The 24356-nt window shown below is 38.3% G+C and overlaps 1 protein-coding gene across 2 annotated transcripts in view; it reads left to right on the forward strand.

Annotated features, from left to right (window-relative positions):
- ANAPC10 (anaphase promoting complex subunit 10) overlaps nt 1-24356 on the forward strand; it is a 144354-nt gene that overhangs the window by 115770 nt on the left and 4228 nt on the right. The window contains exon 5 of one of the 2 annotated variants that reach the window (XR_002346353.1): nt 21011-21112. The exons of the other annotated variant lie outside the window; for it this stretch is intronic. The gene's annotated coding sequence lies outside the window, so the exon portion shown is untranslated. The remainder of the gene's footprint in view (nt 1-21010; nt 21113-24356) is intronic. 2 annotated transcript variants of the gene reach the window in all.

Consider the following 24356-nt stretch of genomic DNA (forward strand, 5'->3'; position numbering starts at 1 on the left):
GTGGACAGAACTTAAAGGACTGAACAAATACAATAAACCAACTAGATCTAATAGATCTGATATGTGACCTCGAACAACAAAACCCGTATTCTTCTCAAGTGAACGTGGAATTAATATTTTCTAGGACAGATGTATGTTAGGTCACAAATGAAATTTCAATAGATCTAAAGATATAGATATCATACAAAGTATCCTCTCTAGGAGTTCCCGTCATGGCGCAGTGGTTAACGAATTTGACTAGGAACCACGAGGTTGCGGGTTTGATCCCTGGCCTTGCTCAGTGGGTTAAGGATCCGGCGTTGCCGTGAGCTGTGGTGTAGGTTGCAGATGCGGCTCGGATCCCGCTTTGCTGTGGCTCTGGCGTAGGCTGGCGGCTACAGCTCCGATTCGACCCCTAGCCTGGGAACCTCCATATGCCACGGGAGCGGCCCAAGAATTGGCAAAAGGACAAAAAACAAAAACAAAAACAAAAAAACAAAAAAAACAATCTTCTCTAGCCACAGCAGATTGAAGTTAGAAATCAATAACAGAAGAAAAAGTGGAAATTTCACAAAGTTGTGGAAATTAAACAACTAATGGATGAAAGAAAAATATCACAGGAGAAATTAGAAAGTACAGAGATTATTATAGACTGAATATTTTTGCCCCTGTCGAATTCATATGTTAAAAATCTAACCCTCACCTGCCTGTATTTGGAGATGAGACCCTTAGGAAGTAATTAAATTTAAATGAGTTAGGAAGTGTAGGGCCTTGATCTGATGGGATCAATGTCTTTTTTTTTTTTTTTTTTTTTTTTTTTTAGGGCCACACCTGTGGCATTTAGAAGTTTCCAGGCCAGGGGTACCAGAGCCACAACAACGGCGGATCTGATGTCTGCAGCCTAAACCACAGCTCTGAGCAACACCAGATCCTTAATCCTGAGGAGCCCAGGGATGGAACCTGCATCCTCATGGATACTAGTTGGGTTAATTACTACTATGCTATGACGGGAGCTCTGGGAATTAGTGTTCTTAAAATAAGAGACAGCAGAGAGTTTTCTCCCCACCCCATCCCTCTCACCAAGGAAAGGCTATTTGAAGACACTCCAAGAAGGTGACCTTCTGCAAGCCAGGAAGAGAGCTCTTATCTGATCTTCCCAGCCTCCAGAACTGTGAGAAAATAAACTTATGTTTTTGAACTGCACAGTCTGTAGTATTTTTTTGTTTTGTTTTTTAGGGTATAGTTATTTTACGGTGTTGCGTCAATTTCTGCCTGTACAGCATAGTGACCCAGTCATATGTGTATATATATAGATATATATATATTTATATCTATATATATACATTCTTTTTCTCATACCATCTTTCATCATGTTCTAACCCAAGATATTGGATCTAGTTCCCTGGGCTGAGCAGTAGGACCCCATTGTTTATCCATTCCAAATGTAACAGTTTGCATCTATCAACCCCAAGCTCCTGGTCCATCCCACTTCCTCTCTCCTCCCCCCTGACAACCACAAGTCTTCTCTCCCTGTTTGTGATCTGTCTTTGTTTTATAGATAGGATCATTTGTGCCATGTTTTAGATTCCACATGTAAGTGATATCATATCATGTTTGTCTTTCTCTTTCTGACTCGTCTGTGCTATTTTGTTACAGCAGCCCTAGCAGATAGATTTTGGTACTGTGAAGTAGGTTGCTGCTATAACTAATACCTAAAAATGTGGAAATGACATTGGAACTGGACAATGGGTAGAGGCTAAAGGATTTGGGGAGTACATGCTAAAAAAAAAGCCTCAGTTGCCAAGAAAGGACTATGAGAAATATGGATGTTAAAGGTGATTCTGGTGAGGTTATCTTAAAAACAAAGAGGAGCCCTAGAGAGAAAACCTCCATCTTCTTAGGGAGTACATAAATAATCACAAAGAGAATGTTGGTAGAAATATAGATGCTAAAGGCTATTCTGGTGAGGTCTCAGATGGAAATCAATAACAGGTTATTGGAAACGGAAAGAAAGGCAATCCTAGTTATAAGGTGGGAGAGAAGTTGGCTGACTTGTGCTCTGGTATTTTGTGGAAGATCAAAGTTGTGAACAGTGAAATTGGATATTTAGCTGAGGAGATTTCTAAGCATAATGTTGAAGGTGAAACCAGAGCCTCTTGACTGCTTACAATAAAATGCAAGAAGAGAGATATGAATTAAAGAAGGAATTGTTAAATAAAAAGGAACCAGAACTTAAAGATTTGGAAAATTCTCAGGCTCTTAATATTGCAAAAAATGAGAAAGCATGTTATAAGAATGTGGTTGGACTATGACTCAATGGAAAGATTATGGGATTATAGGAGCAGAAATACTACCAGTTTGAACTGAAGGGGACAGAGGTGGACTAAATGTAGGAAGGCCATTGGGCTTCTTGGATTCTATAGGAAAGGACAATAGGGCTATTTGGCTGTGAACATGTGCTATTCTTCAAGAAAACAGAAGAATGATCCCGAAGACAATTCAGAGATCATCAGGGTTAGGGCCTGAGTTTTCATAGGCCAGATATCCTCTGGCCAGTAGAACTGTGGGGACAAGATTCCGCCTGGGAGAACTGCAGGGGCATGCCCCTTGCCCAATGGAACTGTGGAGGTGGGGCCACTTCCCCAATGAGCACAGAAGGTGGGACAGCCATCACAGTGGGTCCAGAAGGCAGAGCATCAAACAAGATAGGATCCCACTTGGGCCTTAAAATCTAATGGAATTTGTCTTGCTAGATTTTGGACTTGATTGGGACCCATCATCCTTTTCTTTCTTTTCTTTCTTTCTTTCTTTCTTTCTTTCTTTCTTTCTTTCTTTCTTTCTTTCTTTCTTTCTTTCTTTCTTTCTTTCTTTCTTCTTCTTTTTTAAATTTTTTTCTAATTTCTCTCTTTTGGAGTGGGAATGTCTATTCTATGCCTATCTCACCGTTATATTTTGGAAGCACATAACTTGTCTGGCTTACAGGAAAGGAACTTTGCCTCAGTATGAATCATACGTTGAGTCTCACCCATATATTATTTAGATAATTTTTAGATGAGGCTTTGGACTTTAGACTTTGGAGTTAAGACTTTTGAGGCTGTTGAAATGTGATGAATGTATCTTGCATGTGAGAATGAATTTTAGGGGCCAGACAGCAGAATGTTATGGGACTGAATGTTTGTGTCCCCTCAAAATTCATACATTGAAGCCCTAACCCCGGTGTGGCTGCATTGGGAGGTGGAGCCTCTAAAGAAGCAACTTAGGTTAAATGAAGTAATAAGGGTAGGGCCATGATCCATAGGATTAGTGTCCTTATAAGAAAAGACATCAGAGAGCTCTGCCTGCACCACCTGCTGCCACGCCCCCCAAACCCTGCCCCCATGTATGCAAGAAGAGTTCATGTGAGTACCCAGTAAGAAAGCAACAGTGTGCAACTCAGGGGGAGAGTTCTTAGATACCAACTCTGCTGGCACTTGATCTTTGACTTCTAGTCTTCAAAACTGAGAAAAATAAATTCTTGTTGTTTAAGCCACCCAATCCATGATATTCTGTTACAGCATCCCAAGCAGACTAAGACAGAGATAAATGTCTTACCAATATTTATAGGATACGAAAAATTGTAAGGGTTCCCACTGTGGCTCAATGACTTAAGAACCTGACACTGTCTATGAAGATGCAGGTTCAGTCCCTGGCCTCACTCAGTGGGTTAAGGATCCAGCATTGCCACAAGCTGTGGTATAGATTGCAGATATGGCTTGGATCTTGTGTTGCTGTGGCTGTGGCATAGGCTTGCAGCTGCAGCTCTGATTCAACTCCTAGGCTGGGAACTTACATATGCTGCAGGTGCAGCCATTAAAAAAAAAACCATGTAGACCAATATCTTAGGAACATTGATACAAAAATTGTTAACAAAATACTAATAATCTGAATTCAACAGTATTTTTTTTTTGGTCTTTTTTGCCATTTCTTGGGCTGCTGCCATGGCATATGGAGGTTCCCAGGCTAGGGGTCTAACAGGAGCTGTAGCCACCAGCCTATGCCAGAGCCACAGCAACACGGGATCCGAGCCGCATCTGCGACCTAGACCACAGCTCACGGCAACGCCAGATCCTTAACCCACTGAGCAAGGGCAGGGATCGAACCTGCAACCTCACGGTTCCTAGTCGGATTTGTTAATCACTGTGCCGCAACGGGAACTCCTGAATTCAACAGTATATTAAAAAAATTAATATATTATTAAAAAATAATTCCATCACCAAGTGGGATTATTTCTGTGATGCAAAGATGATTTAACATATGAAAGGCAATCAACATAATATGCCACATTAACAGAGTGAAGGAAAAAAATCCATATGATTATCTCAGTGCAGAAGAAGAATTTCACAGGATCCAACACCCTTTTAAACCACTCGACAAACTAGGAACATAAGGAAACTACCCCAGAACAAAATAAAAATAATATATGAAAAACCCACAGCAAACATCATTCTCAGCAGTGGAAGATCAAGAAAAAATCAAGTATGCTTGGTTTGCCACTTCTCTTTAACATAGTAATGAAAGTTCTAGCCAGAGCAATTAGTCAAGAAAAAGAAATAAAATGCATCCAAATATGACAGGAAGAATTAAGATTATCTCTGTTCATAGATGATAAGATCTTATACCTAGACTCTTTTTCTGCCCAGGGCTCTAGGAAGATATGCTTTTTAATTTCTCTAGCTAAGTAGAATTTCTCTAGTCTTTATTTACTTAAAAGGAACACTCTCGGATCCCTGACCTTATGCATGTAGCTCAGTTTTATCTCCCTGCATAAAGGTCTATCTTTGAATTTCCTTTCTTTCCCCGGCTTGAAACTCCAGGTAATAGACAGGAAGGCCCATCACTGGTCCTAATTACCCAGTGAGCTCCATGTTTTTGGCTTCAGCTTACCACTTGTATTAGTTTGATAGGACTGCTATAACAAGGTGCCACAGGCTGAGTGGCTTAAACAACAAACATTTATTGTCTCACAGTTCTGGAAGTTAGGAGCCTGAGATCAAGTTGTCAGCAGAGCTGGTTGCTCTGATAGCTAGATAGAAAAATTTATTTCATGCCTCTCACCCAGCTTCTGGTGCTGCTAACAGTCTTTAGTGTTCGTTCGTGTGTAGAGTATCACCCCAGTCTGTGCCTTCTTCTTCACATGATGTTTCTCTACATATATGTGTCTGTGTCCAAACTTCTTCTTATAACAATGACAGTCATATTACATTAGGGACTTACTCTACTCCAGTTACAACATTATCACAACTTAAACCATTACATTTTTAATGAAACTATTTCCAAATAAAATCTCATTCTAAGGTACTATGGGTTAGGACTTCAATGTATGCATTTGGGGGAGGACACAATTCAACCCATAACACCACTCTTCAAGTGCTTCTTCATTTCTAGCACTTGTGTCTTTTTCTTTTTTAAATTTATAACTCTGCTATTTAATTTTGTTTGATTGTACTATTTTATTCAACATAGGTTTGTATTTGAAGCAAGGGAACAATGTCCCACATCAGTACAATCCATCCATTGTCTAGAATTTTGTTCTTCCATGATTTAAATGCTAGGGAAATTCAAAAAGAATCATCAATTAATATTTTTTTAAAAATTAAATAATTAAGGACATAAAAGAAGGAATTTAAAAGTTTTAAAAAATAACATCAATAAAGAAAGGGTAGATTTGAAAAATAATTGAAGAGCTAGAAGTGAAAAATATAGTCATTGGAAATACAAAAAGCAATGGACAGGTTAAACTCTATGTTAGACACAACGGAAGAAAGAACTGGTGAACTAAAAGATTGATCTGAGAAGGTAACAATAATGTAGCACAGATGGGGAAAAGGAGGGAAAAGATAAGGAAAGAGTAAGAAAGAGAATTTAAAACATTAATTTAACTTAAAATTTAATTTAAAAGTTAAAATGAGGAGATTTAACATTTGCTTCATGAGGGACTCCAGAAGATAACAGAGGGATAGAGAGAACTAGCAATTCCCATATATGAAGAGATGAAAACAGAGAATTTTTCAGAATTGAGAAAGGCATTGATTTAGAAAATGCTGACTGTGGTTAATTCCAAATTATTCAAGAGCTGACACTTGCTCCATGCCTAGGTAAAGAAGCTCTAAGGAAGATTCTTAATTTTGTGCTGGTATTTCTGGTAAAAGATTTTGTTGGGAAAGAAGTTGAAACTACTGGCTATGAGGCAAAAAGACTTACCTAAAGCCTTTCATTTTTCTCCATTTCCAACTTGCATTACATTACAATAACACAAGTTATTCCCTTTTAGTTGTTGAAATAGTATCAAAGTAGAATTTAGTGCATTTGTGACGATGGAGCAGGTTAATGAGTTAAATACTATTATAAATTCAACTTTCTCCTTCAAAGAAAATTTAGAAAATGTTTAGACTGAAGCTATAGCCATACATTCTTAAGGTGTTTTATAATGCTTAACTAGTGTGTGGTTCTTATTCTGAATGTAATACTTGTTTTGGAATTTAAATAATAAACAATATTTTATACATATTTTTGCTTAAAGTCACATTTTGTCATATTTGGCTGCAAAGCATATGGTAGAATCAGCACAGTGCCTATCCAACGGAAATATGAACAGGACCACACAAAACGGTTCCACTGTGTCATTTTATTCAATGTGGCTTCACGAAAATAAACTCTTCTCACCACAAAAACTTGCTTGTCATTTCCCACTTTTTAAAATGATCACTTTTAACTTCATTTCCAGCACCTTATCCCTTTTCTAACCGTTGTCTACTCTAAAGTGATCCGAAAATGTGTTTATTTTGCTTTGGAATCCCTTCTTCTTCATTTTTACCACATTTCTAACTATAAAATGCATATTATTAAAACATGTTAAGCCTTTGGGATAGTTTGATGTTGGTAATGTAAGATTTTTGGCTCCTCCATTTCAACTTTTGTGGTATTTGTATTTTCAGTATATTTGATATTTTTCTATGTGTTTTCTTTTAGCACATAATTGAGAACTGGCTTAATTCTCCAGAACATTCAACTTAAACTTTTTTCAGCTTTCTTTTTCAGTGTGTTTATCAGACAGTGTATTTATGGGCATTTTAAAATCCAGGAATCTTAGATTTTCTTGATGCTAACCCAAGACACAAAACTCAGCTTCAAAAAACAGGCATGAATTATTTCCAGATACTCTAATAGGTAGGAGACAAGAATAGTAGCATAATGTTTCTTCCATAAGCAGAAGAGCAAGGCTTGGGCAATTCTAATACTGTTCATTTCCCATCATTCAAAACCTATACTTTCTAAAGGATAATTTTCTAAATAGAACTCAACATTCTAATAAGGATTTTTTACAGAATATTGTTGAGGGGAAAATTTAAATGCCTATTGTTATTCATTTGAATACATTGTTGTATCACACAATTTTGTCATTTGTTTGTTTTTCAGTTGCAGCACCACTGAAAATTTGGAGCAGTTAATTCTTTGCTATAGGGAGCTTCTGCTATGCATAGGCTGTAGAGTAGTATACCTGGCTTCTATCCACTAGATGCCAGTAGCACTCTCCCCAGTCCTGACAATCAAAAATGTCCTCACACAAATTACCAAATGTGCCATGTGTGGTAAAATCACCCCTGGTTGAGAACAACGGGCTCATGGCATTATATTGCCAACTCATTCCACCCACACTCAAATCTAGTTTTGACCCTTATCTCTCAGTTGCGTTTTTTTTTTTTTTGTCTTTTTTTTGTACTTAGGGTTTACCTGTCAGCTGTACTTTATTCTGCATATGAATGATTCATTTTGCTTTCTATGTATACACATTTTTGTCTTCATTTTTACCTCATTTTATAAGAAATTTACCCATTTCATCAAAGCCATTTGAAATTTATTTTTAACAGAACACAGACAACTGCATGTTTTCAATCCCTTTATTCTGAATGCTAGTAAAGATAAGAAATGTAGGGCAAATTCCTGTGAAACACAACTTGGAGGTATTCTCCAAATTGATAATATGTCACTAGTAATTGCCCTTTGAATGCAACCCCAGTCAGTCATTCACTTCTTTAATATACACATGGCCCCAAACCTACTTTTCTAAATGTCTTTAACTTTGCCTTATGATACAATCAAAATGCCTTATCAAAATCAGGAGAGATTACATCTCTACTTACTCCATACCTCTCCTTACTCCCTATCTATTTACTCCATGTCTCTTAGTAGAGACAAAGTGTCTCTCAAAGTTTATTTTTCATACAGTCCCTTTGGTTGCTTGTTGGTAAATGAATGAAATCATTCTTGAATTACATAGGAGAGCACTGTATAGTCTGTGCTATTCTGTGAAAACGGAGTATGCAAAGGATGGCAAATGTCTGTCAATAAATGCCATTTTTATAAATCATAGATGGTGAGAAGTGGCACTCCTCTTATAGACAGAGAAAACTTTTATGTTTGGCTATGAATAAGCAGTTTCAAGCATCTTTTGTTCCAGACGCCTTACCATTTTTCCTTCATTTATGTATTGTCCATTGACCTGTTTAGTTAACTAACAATTCTTGATTACTCACTATGTGTCAAACCTTAAGAACATAGTGATGAAAACAGTAGGGACCTTGCCTTCAAATAGGAGAAAGGCTGATTTGGGGAGTGAGGTGGAGGAAGACAAGTTAATAGTTATTTATACTATAATGTTTCAGATATAGTCGTAGAAGGGAGCACAGCATTATAGGAGAGATGGTGCCAGGGAGTGCTTCTCGGATAGAATGATGTCTAAATTCAGAATTAAAAGTGAGGTAGGAATTATTCTGGGGAAAAAGTGGGAAAGATATTCCATGTTAAGGAGTAGAATGAAAGAAGGTGTAATTGGGGAAACTCAAATGATTCAGTCTACTTGGAAAGTTCTCTTTGATCAGGACTAAATTGAGGAGGAGATACTGAATAGAAACCACCCATGATTTATATAAACATAGTTAGTGCCCACAGCTCATGACTATTTGTTTTTTTCCTCCCAAGTTTCTACTGGTAATGGGAATATCTAAAAATTAACACATCATTTTTCAGTGAACTTTTCTTAATGGAGACATAGATAATTTTTCTAATGGAATATCAGCAAAAACACTGTTGCCTGAACTAATGACCTTACTTTCAAGTTGGCTTAAATTTATTCTATTTCCCTACAAGAATAATACCATAATGCCATATTAGGGTATTTTATACCAATATTTTAAATTAAGTCACACCTAGTGAAAAAAATAGTACTATATAACCTTTGCTTAAATCCCAAGGAAATTAATGTTCTCTCTTGTTTATGCATAACAGCTATGCTCTCTTTTCTTCCTATGTCTTTTTTCTTTTCTCATTTCTTATTTTCTGATTCGTTCTTTATCTCTGGCTTTAGAACACCTGCCTTTATCATACCACATCTTGTTAAATACTGGATTAGGCCATGCTTGCTGTTCTCTAAGAGGCTAAAGGATTAGATCACAGATGATAACTAATCTTCATGTTTGCTTGCAGATTGGACAGAATTACTTTTGTACCACTTTATTATGTGTTGAGAGAAAAGAAAAATCTTGCCATATTTATTTAGTAATTTGAAAAAATTAAACCAAGACATTGATCACTACTTCAAAATAGGCAGCAATTGTTATCTTGCACTTTGCAGATAAGGAAAGGCATCAAAAACAAGTGGCGGACCTGCAAAGGGTTTGTAGTAAATTGAGGTATCTATCAGTAATCAAGCATGATGCAAGTGACTTGACTCTGGGTACAATTTATCAATAATATGTAACATGTTCCAATTATATTCTTTCAAATAACACTTCTTAAAGTGGAAAAACCACGGTATCTTTTGCCTTTCAATGATGATTGATATTTCAGTGATAGTTGGCATTTCTAGAATTCTCATTGGGAAGATGCAATTTGCTGTCATAAAGAAACTCTCTTTAGATTCCTTGTTGGCTCAGTGGGCTAAGGATCTGGTGTTGTCACTGCTACAGCTCAGGTTGCTGCTGTGATGTGGGTTTGATCCTTGCCTTAGGAACTTCTGAATGCTGTAGGTGTGGCTAAAACTAAACAAAACCAAACCTCTCCTTGAAATCAAAACATGTGCTGCAAAGCTTCTCTCGGGAAAAGCTGGCTCATACGATTAGGCATTAGTATCTAAGGCAGTCTGAGAAAAAAGTAGGATAGCCTTGGTTGCATGGTAGGCAGAATTATGGCCCCCAAATATGTCCATACCCTAATGTCTAGAACCTGTGAATATGTTATGTTACATGGCAGAGAGGAATTGAGGTAGAAGAGAGATTCAAGTTTCCTATTAAGCTGATAAAATAGGTGGTTTTGATATAATCCCAAGGGTTCTTAAGGGTGCAAGTGAGAGGTAGAAGTCAGAGTAGTGGGATATGAGAAAAACTCAAACAGCCTTTGCTGGATTTGAAGATGGAAGGAGGCCACAAACCAAGGAATGTAGGCAGCTTCTAGAAGCTCAAAAAGGCAAGGAAATCTCGCTTGGAACCTCCAGAAAGAATTGGAGCCTGTCAGCATCCAGGGAGACTCATTTCAGATGTCTGACCTTTAGAACTGTAAAATAGTACATCTGTGTTGTTTTAAACCACTACATTTGTGGTAATTTGTTCCTATAGCAGCAGGAAACTGATAAATATTTATAGAGAGGGAGTTGGAATTAGATTGAAGATTCATCCAAGTGGATTCTGCCATAATACCAATTCTCTTATAATTTAGAAAAAAAATGTAAGAAGAATTAGAGCACTGGAGTATCAAAGAAGAGCTTTTCTAAGTAGGTATACATAGTCTTTGGTAATGGCAAAGTCTGATGTAAATTAAATGCATCTGAATAAAGGGCTTACGTTTTGCTAAATTCAATCAATTATTGCCATTTATATACTGGATTTCCTATAGTCAGTTATTTATTTATTTATTTTTTTATTGCTCTTCTTTTCAGAGAATAGGAATATGATCACACTCAACATATTGGCAGCTGATTTTTGATGATGCTACAGAAATCACTGGATCAATAATCACACAGAGTACATTATGAGTTCAGTATTTCTTGTTTGGAATTTTCATTGCCCTAAAGTTTTTCTGTGCTTTATGGAAATTCTGCTTTCAAGGATTCTGGTTTAGTGGTAAAGGATATTGTTATTTACCATAGGATCCCCAAGAAAGGACACCCATGGAAAAACATGAATTCTTAGACCACTTCAGTAGAACTGAGTATAAAAACTGACACAGACATTGTCATATCCAATGTCACTTTCCTCATCTAATCCATTAATATTGCTAACATTCACCTCACTAAATATATGTGAAATCCATGGTAGTCTGTTGTAATACCAAAGTGAAAACTTTAAGCTATGTGGAACACATTTATTTTCTTTCTTTCTTTTTCTTTTTTTTTTTTTTTTTTTTTTTAGGGCCACACCTGTGGCATATGGAGGTTCCCAGGCTAGGGGTTGAATTGGAGCTGTAGCCGCAGGCGTACATCATGGCCACAGCAATGCTGGATCCGAGCCTCGTCTGCAAGCTACACCACAGCTCACAGCAACGCCAGATCCTTAACCCACTGAGCAAAGCCAGGAATTGAACCCACAACCTTATGGTTTCTAGTTGGGTTTGTTGACTGCTGAGCCACAATGGGAAGTCCCTATGTTCTAACATAATATCTTTCAGAAAAGAAAAGCATTGATGGTTTCTTGCTTGCCACTAAGAGAAAAGATATTCTCTTGGCTCTGTATTTCACATGAGGTCACTTTCTGGAATGTCCAATAGTTATTACTTTCTACCCTGTGTATCATAGTAAAAATAAGCTCCTGCTTTTTCTTTTAACCCCTATTACTTCATTTTTTGCTGCAGAAAATTAGTAACCTACATTCATGATAGGTATGGTAAATTGGTTGAAAAATTGGTCCCACTTCTCTATCTGTATAATTAAACACTTTGCAATGTGATTTTATAACATCTTACATCAAAAGATAGAGTCAATTTCCCAGCCCCTTGAATCTGGGCTGACCCGTTGACTTACTTTGGTCCAAAGAATGAACCAGTAGCACCGATTATGAAATGAACCTTTAAGAGGCATTTCAGCTCTCTCATGGACACCTGTCACTATGAGAATAAGTCCAGGCAACTCGCTTGAGGATGATAAACCACATGGATCTGTGCCCTTGCCTCTAGGAACCAGCACCTGGAAGCATAAGCAAAACCCATAATTGACCTAAGACCTGCCAGAGAGGCAGGGAGGGAATCTAGATAGGACCAGAAGAACCACTCAGCTGAGTCCAGCCTAAATCACTGTCAAAGAATTTTCAAGTGAATTGTGTTGTTTTAAGCTATCGCATTTGGGTTGGTTTACTACACCGTCAAAAATAGCTAAATGATGCTATATTTTATGGAAGTCTATGAACTCTGAATTTTTTTATAACATTTGGTGTGTATTTATGCCTTTTTGGGAAGAACTTCTAGGGTTTAGCAGTTTTCAGACAGTTGTGGTCCAGAGAAGTTTTATAAGTTCTTGTCTTCCTTATTGGTTCAGTGATAGGCTTAATTACATGCCAGATGTCAGACACATTCACTTGTTGTTTGAAACTACTTGGATTCTGATGAAGACAACTTTTTGTTAGAATGGGAATAAAAACAAACAAAACCAAAAAACGATTTCATGGGTATATGTGTGCTTGCCCGTGCACACTTTTTTGTATTTGTACTGGAAATCTGGGAATCTCTTTTCTACGAATATGCTTAACATATCTTGATATCATTGATTATGTAGTACTTAGATCTTTTATGCATTGCTTATAATTAAATGCTAGAGTATTTGATTAAAAGGTGAATTTCAAATGCTAATACCCTACCTAATCAGGTTGCCACTACAGATAATATATACATTCCTCTTTGAAGAATTTGCTGTTAAAATACCTTTATGATCCACAGTTTAGGGTAATCTCTTTCAACCCTTGCCACTTCCATCCTCACTCTGAGTTGATTGCCTCCCCTCCTAGTTCATGGGAAAAAGACAAACCATCAGAGGGAATCTTTATCAACTCTTGCATAGGACAGCAATTTTGTGAACCCAGTAAAACCAATAACATGACCTATTGCTTAGTTAATAAAGCTAATGGAGGCTCTAGAAATTGTTTAACATTGAAAAGCTTTTTTTTTTTTTTTTTTTTTTTTTTTTTTTTTTTTACTGGATTCTTGTCCCTAAGATTGTGGGACAAGAATCCTTTTCCATCTGGTGTCTGTGTTGCCCTTGGTGAACTGATGAGGACAACACAGAAGGCTCTGCTAGAACGCACTTATCTACCAAGTGCCAAGCCTTGAGAGCCGTGCATTTTCCCCAAACTTACATCTTCTGGCTCATTGTCAGTCCAGTCATGCCAGAGCTGCTAGCCAACAAAAGCATATAGGGAAAATAAATTTGTCATAGGAAAAGTACAGAAAAGTGATCACTTTTGGGCAGGACTACAGTAAGAACACTGTTAGGCTGCATTGCACTAATGTTAAAAACAAAATGCCTTGCCAAGTAGCTTAAATTTTTTTTTTTTTTTTTTTTTTTTTTTTTTTTTTTTTTTTTTTGGTGTGTGTCAATTAAAGCACAAATGTTTGGATACTTTTACCATATAGTTAGACCCAAATTCAATTATACACAGAAAACCATAGACACTGGAAGAAATTATTACCCAGGAACCCAGATGGTTCTCTTTTAACCCTTCCTCCACCCCCAACCCAATCCTGTTTTCACTAGCCAGCTCCCAGATGTGAGGGCTGGAGAGGTGGGGGTGGGATGGGTGAGGGTGGTTTGAATTTCAGTAAAGCATAGCAGGTGTAATGGTGGTCTCAGAGAAACACCTCCTTTCTTTTTACAGAATAACAGGTAATTTCACTAAGAAAAGAGCTGGGTTTTCTCCAGTGCCTGCACCTTGTAGCTTCAAATACATGCCACACGGAGAGGATTTCCAGAAGACTACAGAAGGGCTGTTATAAATACCTAGTGGCTGGGAATGGCGGTTACTATCAGTACTTTTTCTTTCCTCTAAGGTAGAGCACAGTAGTAATAATATTCCCTTCTTTTGACTCTGAATACTTGGAAGTGCATTTAAAAGGATAAAAAGAAGGTAAAGCAATCTACAAAGGGTTATTATTCTAGTTATTTAAATACTCTTTTTTCAAAGACAACGTTGTCTACTCCATGTGCATCTGTCAGATTCTAATAGATTTTGTCACTCAAAGATGTAAGAATGGAATAGGAAGAGAAACCTGAGGGGTCCTTCCCATGCCATATTTGTCACAAAAATAGTTTCTGCTGTTGCTATTATAGGTACTTGGTATTTGGTGGATTCATAGACTGATGCTGTGAGGACTAGGCACCAGAATTTTCTCAGTAAGCTAATGATAGTGGACAAAGGAGGTGGTACTTATCACCCAGTGAAAAAGAGAAGGAGCCACACATAAAGTCTACAGTTTGCAGGCAGTTGTAGAGGGTCCTTTACTCCTTCCACATTTCCTAAGCCACATGTTCCTTGGTTACATCTGCATCCTTTCTTTCCCCTGGCAAGGTGGCTGTCAGTGCTCATTTCCACCAGATATTATCTGTATAAACATTCTGGATCTGCAGGATGGGAGATACACACTGTGTTTTGCCCTGACCCACATGTCTCCTTAAGGAAAGCTATGTTTATTACATATTATCCCCCAAAGATGAACATGATTTAGAGATTGCTGTTGTGCTTGTCCTGGGAGGTACGTGTTGGAATGAAAAAGTCCCACACAAAGAGATTAGGCACAAGTTGAGCCCTGAAGTTGCATGCTCTGCTTCCTTTTATTTTTTTCTTTTTTAAGAAAGTATTATCCCAAGTTTCCTCTTGCATTGACCCAAAATAGTCTTTTGAGCAACTTTTTAAAGTTTTCATCTGCCTCCACCTTCCGTTTGGGGATTGCTTTTGTTTTCTAACTCCTCTCGCTACTTAGTTATTTACTAAGAGTTGAAGAAGTGTCAAAAAGCAGCAACATTACTTGCTAGATATGTAATATATACACACATCACTCACATGTAAATTTATCTCTGAATGGATTCTAAGGTGACAGGAAGAGAATCTGCAATTGGTCTAATGGAGCTAAACTTATTTTGACAATTTTTTTCTTGCAGCAAAAAGAACTTTAAAGAATTTAGTAGGTGAACTTAAATTTTTTTTTCCTTAAGGAGTTTTGTACTATATAGTCAACATTTTAAATACGGTCAACTATTTTAAAAATTTACCTGATCTCTAGTTCATCTCAGGATTTTCCAAAACTTTAGGGCTCAACTTCTTCCCCAGTTTGAATGATAATTATTTACAACTTAGAAGCAAGTATGCTGGCAAAGCCTGAGCCCCAGGACAAACTTAGATCTCTGAATTGTCATCACTGACTTTCTAAACTTGATTTGAAATCCAGAGATATAAAAATCTTAGTATTTAGGAAAAGCTGGAGGATCATATGGTTATGATTTGAGCTGTATTTTATTTTATATTTTTGATCACTCCCACGGCATGCTGACTTTGCAGGGCCAGGGATCAAACCCATGCCACAGCAGCAACCTGAGCTGCTGCAATGTCAACACAGGCTTCCTAACCCACTATGTCACAAGGGAACTCCTTGAGCTGTATTTTAAATGCCCTAGAATTTGATATTTAAAATAATTCTATGGTGAATTTTTTTTTGGGGGGTGGGGTGTAAAGAATTGTCTCAGCATCTATTCTGGATATAGATTCAGACCTTCCTATCTCAATGGCTTAGGTGATGCCTCCCTTCCCCAGCCCCTTTCTGCACACCCCCTGCTTCCCAGCTAGTATTATCTGTATTGTGAGCTCCATTTTATTACTCACAATACACGTAATCTTCTAACATGACTCCTGAAAAATTTACACTGAAGTACGCTTAATAGTCGGGAACATGAACTCTAAATTCGTCTGCCCTAGGGAACTCTAGCCCAAAGTGATCTAAATCATATTCAAACTTTCTTTAAACACTTTCCCTTCAATATCAATGCATCATTTATACTACGATTCATAACAAGCCCTTGTTTACTTTAAAATGTTTTAAATGACTTACCAGTGTGTAAATTTGGTGTGATAGAAAGAGGTTCCATGTTCCTTCTGTTCCAGTCTGGCACACAGCATGGCTTTAAGGCAACAAAGAGGATTCATGTTTTTATCCACTCATTCGTTAACATAATTAGCAAGAGTTTTTTTGAGTGCTTCCTCTGTGTTCAACACTGTGCAACGTATTGCAAAAAGACAGGTTCTTTCTTTAATTTTCTAGCGGGGGTGGGGGTGGTAAACATGGAAGCTCATAAATATAATAAAGACTACCAATGCTATGATTGAATTGTGCACAGTACACAGTCAAGGCCCTAACACATGGGGGAAAGGGGGTCAAGAAAACTTCACAGAGGAGGTCACACTTGCAGAATTTCCTGAAGCTGAGTGAAATGTTCACCAGGAAGAGAAAGGGAGTTCTGGACAGAGGAAGCAGCACAAGGAAAGATGTGGAGGTGTGAAAGGACTTGGGTGTTTGGAGATGTTTCAAGACGGCCTTTGGGGGTGCAGTGGGAGCAGAGAGAGATAAGGTTAGAGATATAGGTGAAGGCAGATTGTGTTGGGCTTTGTATACTATTTTTCAGCACAGAGTTTATCTTGTAGACAGTCAGGACCTCCCCAAAGAGTTTTTGGCAGGGGACTGATGCAAACGGTTTAGCAGCAGGGCAGATAATGAATTGAAGAAAGCCAGACTTGAGGCAGAGAGAGAGGTTAGGTGACTATAACAAGAGTCCTGGTATGAAGTGATGACAGCATGAACTAAAGCCATAGATGGAGGATGGAGATGAAGGGACATAAATGAGAAGTGTTAGAGAGAGAGCATTAACAGGACTCGGTCAATCAATGTGACGCTGGAGGTGAGGAGAGAAGATAAAAGGAAGAGAAGGGTTTTAATTGGTTCTGGAGTTTTGATGGGAGATGGCAAATAGTGCCTTCCTTACCTTAGTGCAAGAAGAAGTTCATTTTTGTCTATTAGTTGGTTGACCCTGTGCCCAACACAAGTGATACCCCTTGTTGGATAAATGAAAGCCTCCACTGTGGCAGCAGGAAGTCAGTCTGATGCATGTGAGTCAGGCCTTTGTGGTTCACAGACTTCTGCTGTGCCTTTTGAGATGGAGAAGTAGTGCCTTCCTCAGTGATTGAAGTACCCAAAGATCTGTAGGCTCTGCCACCCTTGCTCTCAGCCAGTCTCCAACTGATGACCTTAGACCCCAAACATTTCCAGCTCCAGCCTCTACTAACCCACTGCCAAACTTTATTCATTATCTTGGCCATTTCCTCTCCTCCTCCCTGCCTAGGAATATAGCTATCCTGTGGCCAAGTGGTCTCTAGGTGATGGTGACTATGGGCTAGCCAGAAATAAGCTGGCTGGCTGCACTTCCATAAATGCAGTCGCTATATATACAAAGGAAGCCCCCAATCTTTTTTTTTAAATTACTCAATGAATTTTATTACATTTATAGATGTACAAAAATCATCACAACCAAATTTTACAGCATGTCCAATCTGGAAGGTGCTGCTAGTGAAGCTGCATAATCTTTGCCCAAGTCTTCCCTGTTTGGGAAGCCTAGCTGCCCTCTGACCCAGATAGAGACACTGCCTTTATCTTCTAAGGTTACTTGCTATACTAATACTCTTGAAAAGATATTCCGAGATATGTAGCTAAAAATGCTGTGGAGAATTGCCTCCCAACAATAACTTATATTTCTACCAATTTCTGATAGTGGAATCAAGGAGTTTAATTTGGGGAATATTAAATTTGAGGTGTTAATGGGCTGTTAAGATAGATACCCCAACACAAAGCCAGTAAGCAGTTGCCTATATGTTCTTTGAGCTCCAGGAAAGGAACTGTATTGAAGAAATTGGTTAAATGTTCATCCCTATGGGTGTCAGTTGCAACTATAGGAGAAGACAAGGTTATCCAGAGAGCATATAAATGAGAAGATGGCCATGAGTTGAAAGCACTCTGGGAATTAGCAATGTTTACATGTTAGGAAAACAGGAGCAGCAGAGAAGTTTAAGAAGGAATGGTCAGATGAGAGAAAGAGAATTAAGAGAGAGCTACACCTTTTAATTCTTAATATCAAGAAGGGAGGAGGCAGTGGTATCAAATACAACAAGAAGGTCAAGTATGAAGAAAGTGGGAAAGAGTCCATTGGCTTGAGAATTTTCAGGACACAGGTTATTTTTGCAAGAACATTTCAGTGGAGTGGTAGGTAGAGAAATTTGATTGTAGCAGCATGAAATGTGAGAGGAAGCTGATGGAGAGGGAACAAAGCAATGCAGACTATTTTTTGAAGTGCTTACCTGAAAAGAAAAGAGAAAGGGGTACAGAGTAAAACATAAATTGAAAAAAAAAAAAAGGTTATTTAAGATGGAGGAAAATTGCAAGGATATATGACTAAGAAGGGGAAAGAAGCAGTGGAAGGATTGAAAGTGTAGGAGATGGAAGAGCTAATTGGTACAGCAAGATCTTCCTCTGGCAAAGAAAGTACACTAGGTTCCTATGGTTGTTATAATAGATTACTAACAGCTTCGTGGCTGAAAACAACAGAAATGTATTCTTTCATAGTTCTGGAGGCCGGGAGTTTGGAATTAAGGTGTCGGCAGGCCCGCCTCTCTCTGGAGCCTGGGGAGAGCCCTGCCCCCTGGCTTCTAGCTTTTGGTGGTTCCTGGCTTTCCTTGGCATTCCTTGACTGTGGCATCATCACTCCAGTCTTTGCCACCACTTTCACATCGCTTTCTCCTCTATGCCTTTGTGTCTTCTCCTCTTCTGTTTGTTTCGCATCTCCCTCTGCCTTTCTCTACAGTCGTTATTGAATTTGGGACCCACCTGGACAATCCAGGATGATCCCCTTGTCTCAAGAACCTTAACTTAATCATATATTTGAAGACTGTTTTTCCAAATAAGATAACAGTCACATCTCCAGAAGTTAGGACATGGACATATCTTTTCAGGGACTATCATTCCACCTACTGCAGAAGTGATCAAGGGTAGAGGTAAAAGGATGAGTCTGAATATGAGATATGAATAGCTTGGAGAAAGGAAGTTAAGATAGGGATGTACAAAAATTGGAGTTGGTGGGTCAGAGCCAAAAGAATTCTTACCTGGAAGCCTCAAATACCTCTATGAAGCAGGAGACAGAGTCGTCTGTTCAGAAGAGAGGCAGGAATAGGACAGAGGGTAGGAGAACAATGAAATATCACAAAAAGCTGTGGGTGTTGGGGGAAAAGTTGACAAAGAACAGGTAAAGGGCAAAGTGAGGGAGGTAAGGAGTTGGGGGCTGTATGTTTATAGATCTTACACTTGTGGATTTAACCATTCCTTAATGCTTCTTTGGTTACATTTTTTTGTTTTTTTTGTCAGGAGAAAGCAGTAAAATGAAAATAACTACAACAACAAACAAAGAAAAGCAAAACAAATGCCCATGAGATGAAGCAGCAGCCTATTAACTTAGTCTAGACTAGCCCAGCAAATTCACTGCTTTCTCACCATGAAACCTGGGGAAACACTGATGGTGGCTAACACACAGCCGGGATTAATGTGGGAGAGAAGGGAATGAAAGCCTTCAGTCATTGGGAACTCCATGGGGAGCAGGGCAAATTGAGCTGAATTTTCTTTGGCTTCTGATCTAAAGTTTCTCCAGAAAAGGCTTTTCGAGGAAATGAAAGAAATGCCAAGAAGGGGAGTGTGCTAACTGTGGGGTAGATAAGCCTCTGAACATACTGTACTTGTCCAAGTGATCAAACCATAGGAACAAACTTCAGTCTGTAACCTTAGCCTTATTATCTCTTAAAAAAATTAACACGGGGGTATTTATTGGATACCAGCCATGTGTTGGCCTCCATAGTGCCCTGCATCCATATTTGGTGGAAATGGTGCCAGCATTTATAGAAAGGACTCCAGGCAAGTTCTGCTCTTTAGTTTTCCCACTGTGTATCATTAAATCCATGTCCAAATGTCCAGACTTTTATGTGATCAGACATTTTTCTGGCAACTTCATGTATAAGTCAGTGAGTTTAAATGGAATCTTGATACTTGGATTAATGGAACAAAGATAAGAGATAAGCAAGAATTTTGTTTTCTGAGTCCATGCTATTCATTTCTTGGTTCCTCAAGCTCAAAGCTAACATGATATGGGTTATAGTACACTGTGGTTGCTAGATTTCATATTTTATATATATGTGTCCTCTAGACACAAGGAGCCAAGGGAGTAGTCACTTATAAAGTATGTATTATATACTTTATAAGTAGGGCTTCTCAAACTTTAATGTGTCTATAAATCTTCTGGGAATTTTGTTATAATGTAGATTTTGTAGATTTGAGAGGACCCTGAGATTGTACATTTCAGACAATCTCCCAGATGACACTGATGCTGCTGGTCCAAGGAAGATGTTTGAGCAGCAAAACATTAGACTATTTAAAAAACTTGTAGAATAATTACATGGGATCCAAACATATGCGGGTCAGTAGATGTAACATTAGAAAAAAAATCGTAGATGACAGAAGCTTACCTTATCTTTGTGGAAGATCCATCATTTTTTAGACTCTCAGTTAAGTCTTCATATTGACCATAAATCCACTTAGCTTTCTCTGTGGTGAGTATCCAGCATTTCCAAGGAGCCAAAATATCTACTCTAAAGATAGTGAGGGAAAAATTTCTTAGGATTGAGGTTGAATGGGCTCAATGAGTACATCCCTAGGAATATATAAGGATTCTCTTTTTTATTTTAATATTAAACCTCAGGAAAAAAATAGGACAATCTCTTGAGAAGAAAGAGCTTTTTGTTTTTATAATCAAGATGTCCATAGAAGTTTTGGAGGTATTTTTTACTAAGATTAATTAAGCTACTGGCAGATTTAGCTATCATAGAGGATTGTATAGGTTCCTCATTTAGTCTCTATTTTCTTCCTTCTTTTCTATCAGAACCAAATTTTGTGAAAATATTGCCCCTGACTCCACCGAGCCATGAGGCAAGGGGTAACTGATGCTGCCCCAGCTCCAACGGTGCATCTGATCTCTTAAAAGGTAATCCCATTTTTTTTTGCCAGTAGGGGCTTTGAAATGCGATGTAGGAACTGGGGGGCCTTGAGGACACATTCTCTCTCTCTCTCTTTTTTTTTTTTTTTTTTGCCTTTTTTTTTCTCTTTTTAGGGCAGCACCTGCAGCATATGGAGAGTCCCAGGCTAGGGGTCCAATCAGAGCTGTAGACGCAGGCCTATGCCAGAGCCACAGCATCACCAGATCCAGCTGCGTCTGCGACCTACACCACAGCTCACGGCAACGCTGGATCTTTAACCCACTGAGCAATGCCAGGGACCAAACCCGCATCCTCATGGATACTGGTTGGGATCATTTCCCCTGAGCCACAGCTGGAACTCCTGAGGACACATTTTCTTGCTCCTAAGAAAGATACACAGAAGAGAAAAATCCATTATCTGCATTTTGCGAGGACTCAAGCTCTGGAACTGGTGAAGTCATCTTCTAACCAGCCTGAGAATAAAAGCAGTAACAGTGGAGATAAGGAGAGAAATGATAATGTCAGTAGTCACTGACTTAGCCAATCATATAGCCCTCCTGACTTCTGGACGTTTAAAAAATTTTTTTAATTGAAATATTGTTGACTTAACAATGTTGTATTACTTTCAGGTGTACAGAAAAATGATTCTCATATATATATATATATATATATATATATATATGAAAAGTGAAACATATAAAAATATGTTTGTATGTATATATTCTTTCTAGGATTCTTTTCCATTATAGATTATTACAAGATACTGAGTATAGTCCCTGTGCTATACAGTAGGTCCTTGTTGGTTATCTAGTCTATATAAAATGGTATGTATATTTTACTCTCTGTTACTTGTAACTGAGAACATCCTTCTTGTTATCTCCACACTAAATAAAGTTGAGAAGGAGGACACCTGGAGGATGCTCATCCCTGCCTGAGGTGCTCTTAGAATCCTCAAGAGGATTACAGTGCAGTGGGAATTTATAACCCTCTTATTAAAGCCATATAAACTCAACTGGGTTACACTGAAATAACCAACCACATTGATTCCCATCTGCTAGATGAATAGATGAATTTCTTTCATTGTAACAAAGTTTCACCCCCCTCAAAAGTATTATTTAAAGCCAAATTTTCACATGATACTGATAATTTGAGAACTGAGCAGGTTTTTCAAACATTGATTTATTTATTTTTATTTTCCATTTTACGTACTTTGTGTGGCTTCTGATGAGTGACCCTAGATTACCCATGACTGCTTCTACTGTGCAGAGGTATATTTTAAGAAAAACAAGTCACCAGCCACTCTTTCTGCACTTTGAACACACACGTCGCCAGAGTGGATACTGTTCAAATGTGAAAAATTAGAACTCACATTGCAGTCCAGGCTGCTGCTATGCTTTGACACTGGCTTCTCCCAAAAGTAAATAGTCTGAGTTTGTTGATCATTTTTTGTTAAAACTCCATTTGTGAGTGTTGCGAAACATGAAATAATCTGTACATTTGCACCACTGAGTATGATGCTGTGTGAAGCAAAGGGGTTGAAGAATGACTTCTTTATAATAGCATGTGGCAAATCTCCCTAATGAGAGGTGGTTTACTGCGTAAGTCTCCTACACATGGTCCTTGACAGCAGGTGTCTGGAGAAAATCCTGTGAACATTTTCAAGTACACTGTTACTGGCAATTGGCAAGAAAGGGTAAAGGTCTGAATGTGGAGGATGGAACCAGAAAGGAGAAGAAAATGCAAAAATGATAATAAAAGAGAGAGAGTGAGTAGAACCCTAAACCCCCCAGCTCACCAGCTTATTTCTGCATTAAGGACGTGTATAAATAACTCCATTAGAGGGCACTAAACATGACATATTACCTCCACGGAAGAGAAAGGTCTTATTGTGCTCACACCACTGAGTTACCTAAGGCTCCTTTCTCAATAGAGAATGGATACAAGTGACCAGCTCATGTCAGTGGGGAGTTTAATTAAACCACTCAACGCTGGTCTGCAGAAGCTGAGAATGAAATTTATTGGGGAAAAATATTCATTTGGACAAGTTTTACATGAGATTTTTGCATCCCATGCTTAATGTCAAATGCAGGGCTGTCACTCATAATTGTGTTTTGGTGCACTGAACAAAGGCGCCTGGTCCAGAAGGTGAGTGGGGGGTGCAATCAAAGCCACGTTGCACTTGCCAAGCTGGAACCCTGGCTGTGGCTGCATTTGCTGGGAGCCAGGGGTGCATTTTTTTCATCCCACAAAGGTACTTTCTTCAGCTAAGCCATGTGCTCTCCCAAAGGGACATCTATTTCACCAAATGGAAAGTAGTGGCATTTTTTTTAATGGTGCTTTTTCTAATTTGTCCACTTTGAGAAGACACCTTTTTTCCCCTCTTTGGCACAAAGGTGCATATAAGCTAACAGCTGCCCTGTTATGAAGATTGAGTCTGCACGCAACATTGAATCATAGGAAAAGACTCACATAGAGGGCAATTGGGTATTTAACTACTCATCTGTAGGCAGACTATGCTTCTGCTTTGAGAACTTTTGTTATTGAAAAGTAGACATGGCCTTATTGTTTGCACGCTATTCCAGGAAATTACGTGGTCTGCTGGGGAAAATTAGTAAGTTGTAGGAGGAAGGAACAGACTTATGTCCCTGAAATGTGGACTCTATAATCTTCTACTGCCACCCAATGCCCCCCTCAACCCCATATTGGTGCTTTTAGGAATGCAACGTGAACAGAGTCAATGGGGAGCATGTTTTCTTTTATTCCAAATGACATAGTATACTTTTTTTTCCATTTTTAAAAATTTTGTTGAAGTGTGGTTGATATACAAGGTTGTGATAATCTTTGCTGTACAACAAAGTGATTCAGTGATACATATACGCATATCCATTCTTCTTCAGATTCTTTTCCCATGCAGGTTATCATAGAATAATGAGCAGAGTTCCCTGTGCTATACAGAAGGTCCCCACTGACCACCCATTCCATGACATATTACATTTTATGTCTGAAAGCAATCAAGAGCAAAAGGAAATCACAGTCTGTTTTATTCCCTTCTTCTCCTTATCAAAGTTTTAGTGGTGATTTATTGTTTATTTTTGCTTTATTTTTAAATTAAAAAATGTTTTATTTTAAATAATTTTTTTTTTTTTTTTTTTTTTTTGCTTTTTAGGGCCACGCCCATGGCATATGGAGTTTCCTAGGCCAGGGGTCGAATCGGAGCTGTAGCTGCACCACAGCCACAGAAATGCGGGATCC

The sequence above is a fragment of the Sus scrofa genome, chromosome 8 (genome assembly GCF_000003025.6).
Source record: "Sus scrofa isolate TJ Tabasco breed Duroc chromosome 8, Sscrofa11.1, whole genome shotgun sequence".
Lineage (NCBI taxonomy): Eukaryota > Metazoa > Chordata > Mammalia > Artiodactyla > Suidae > Sus > Sus scrofa.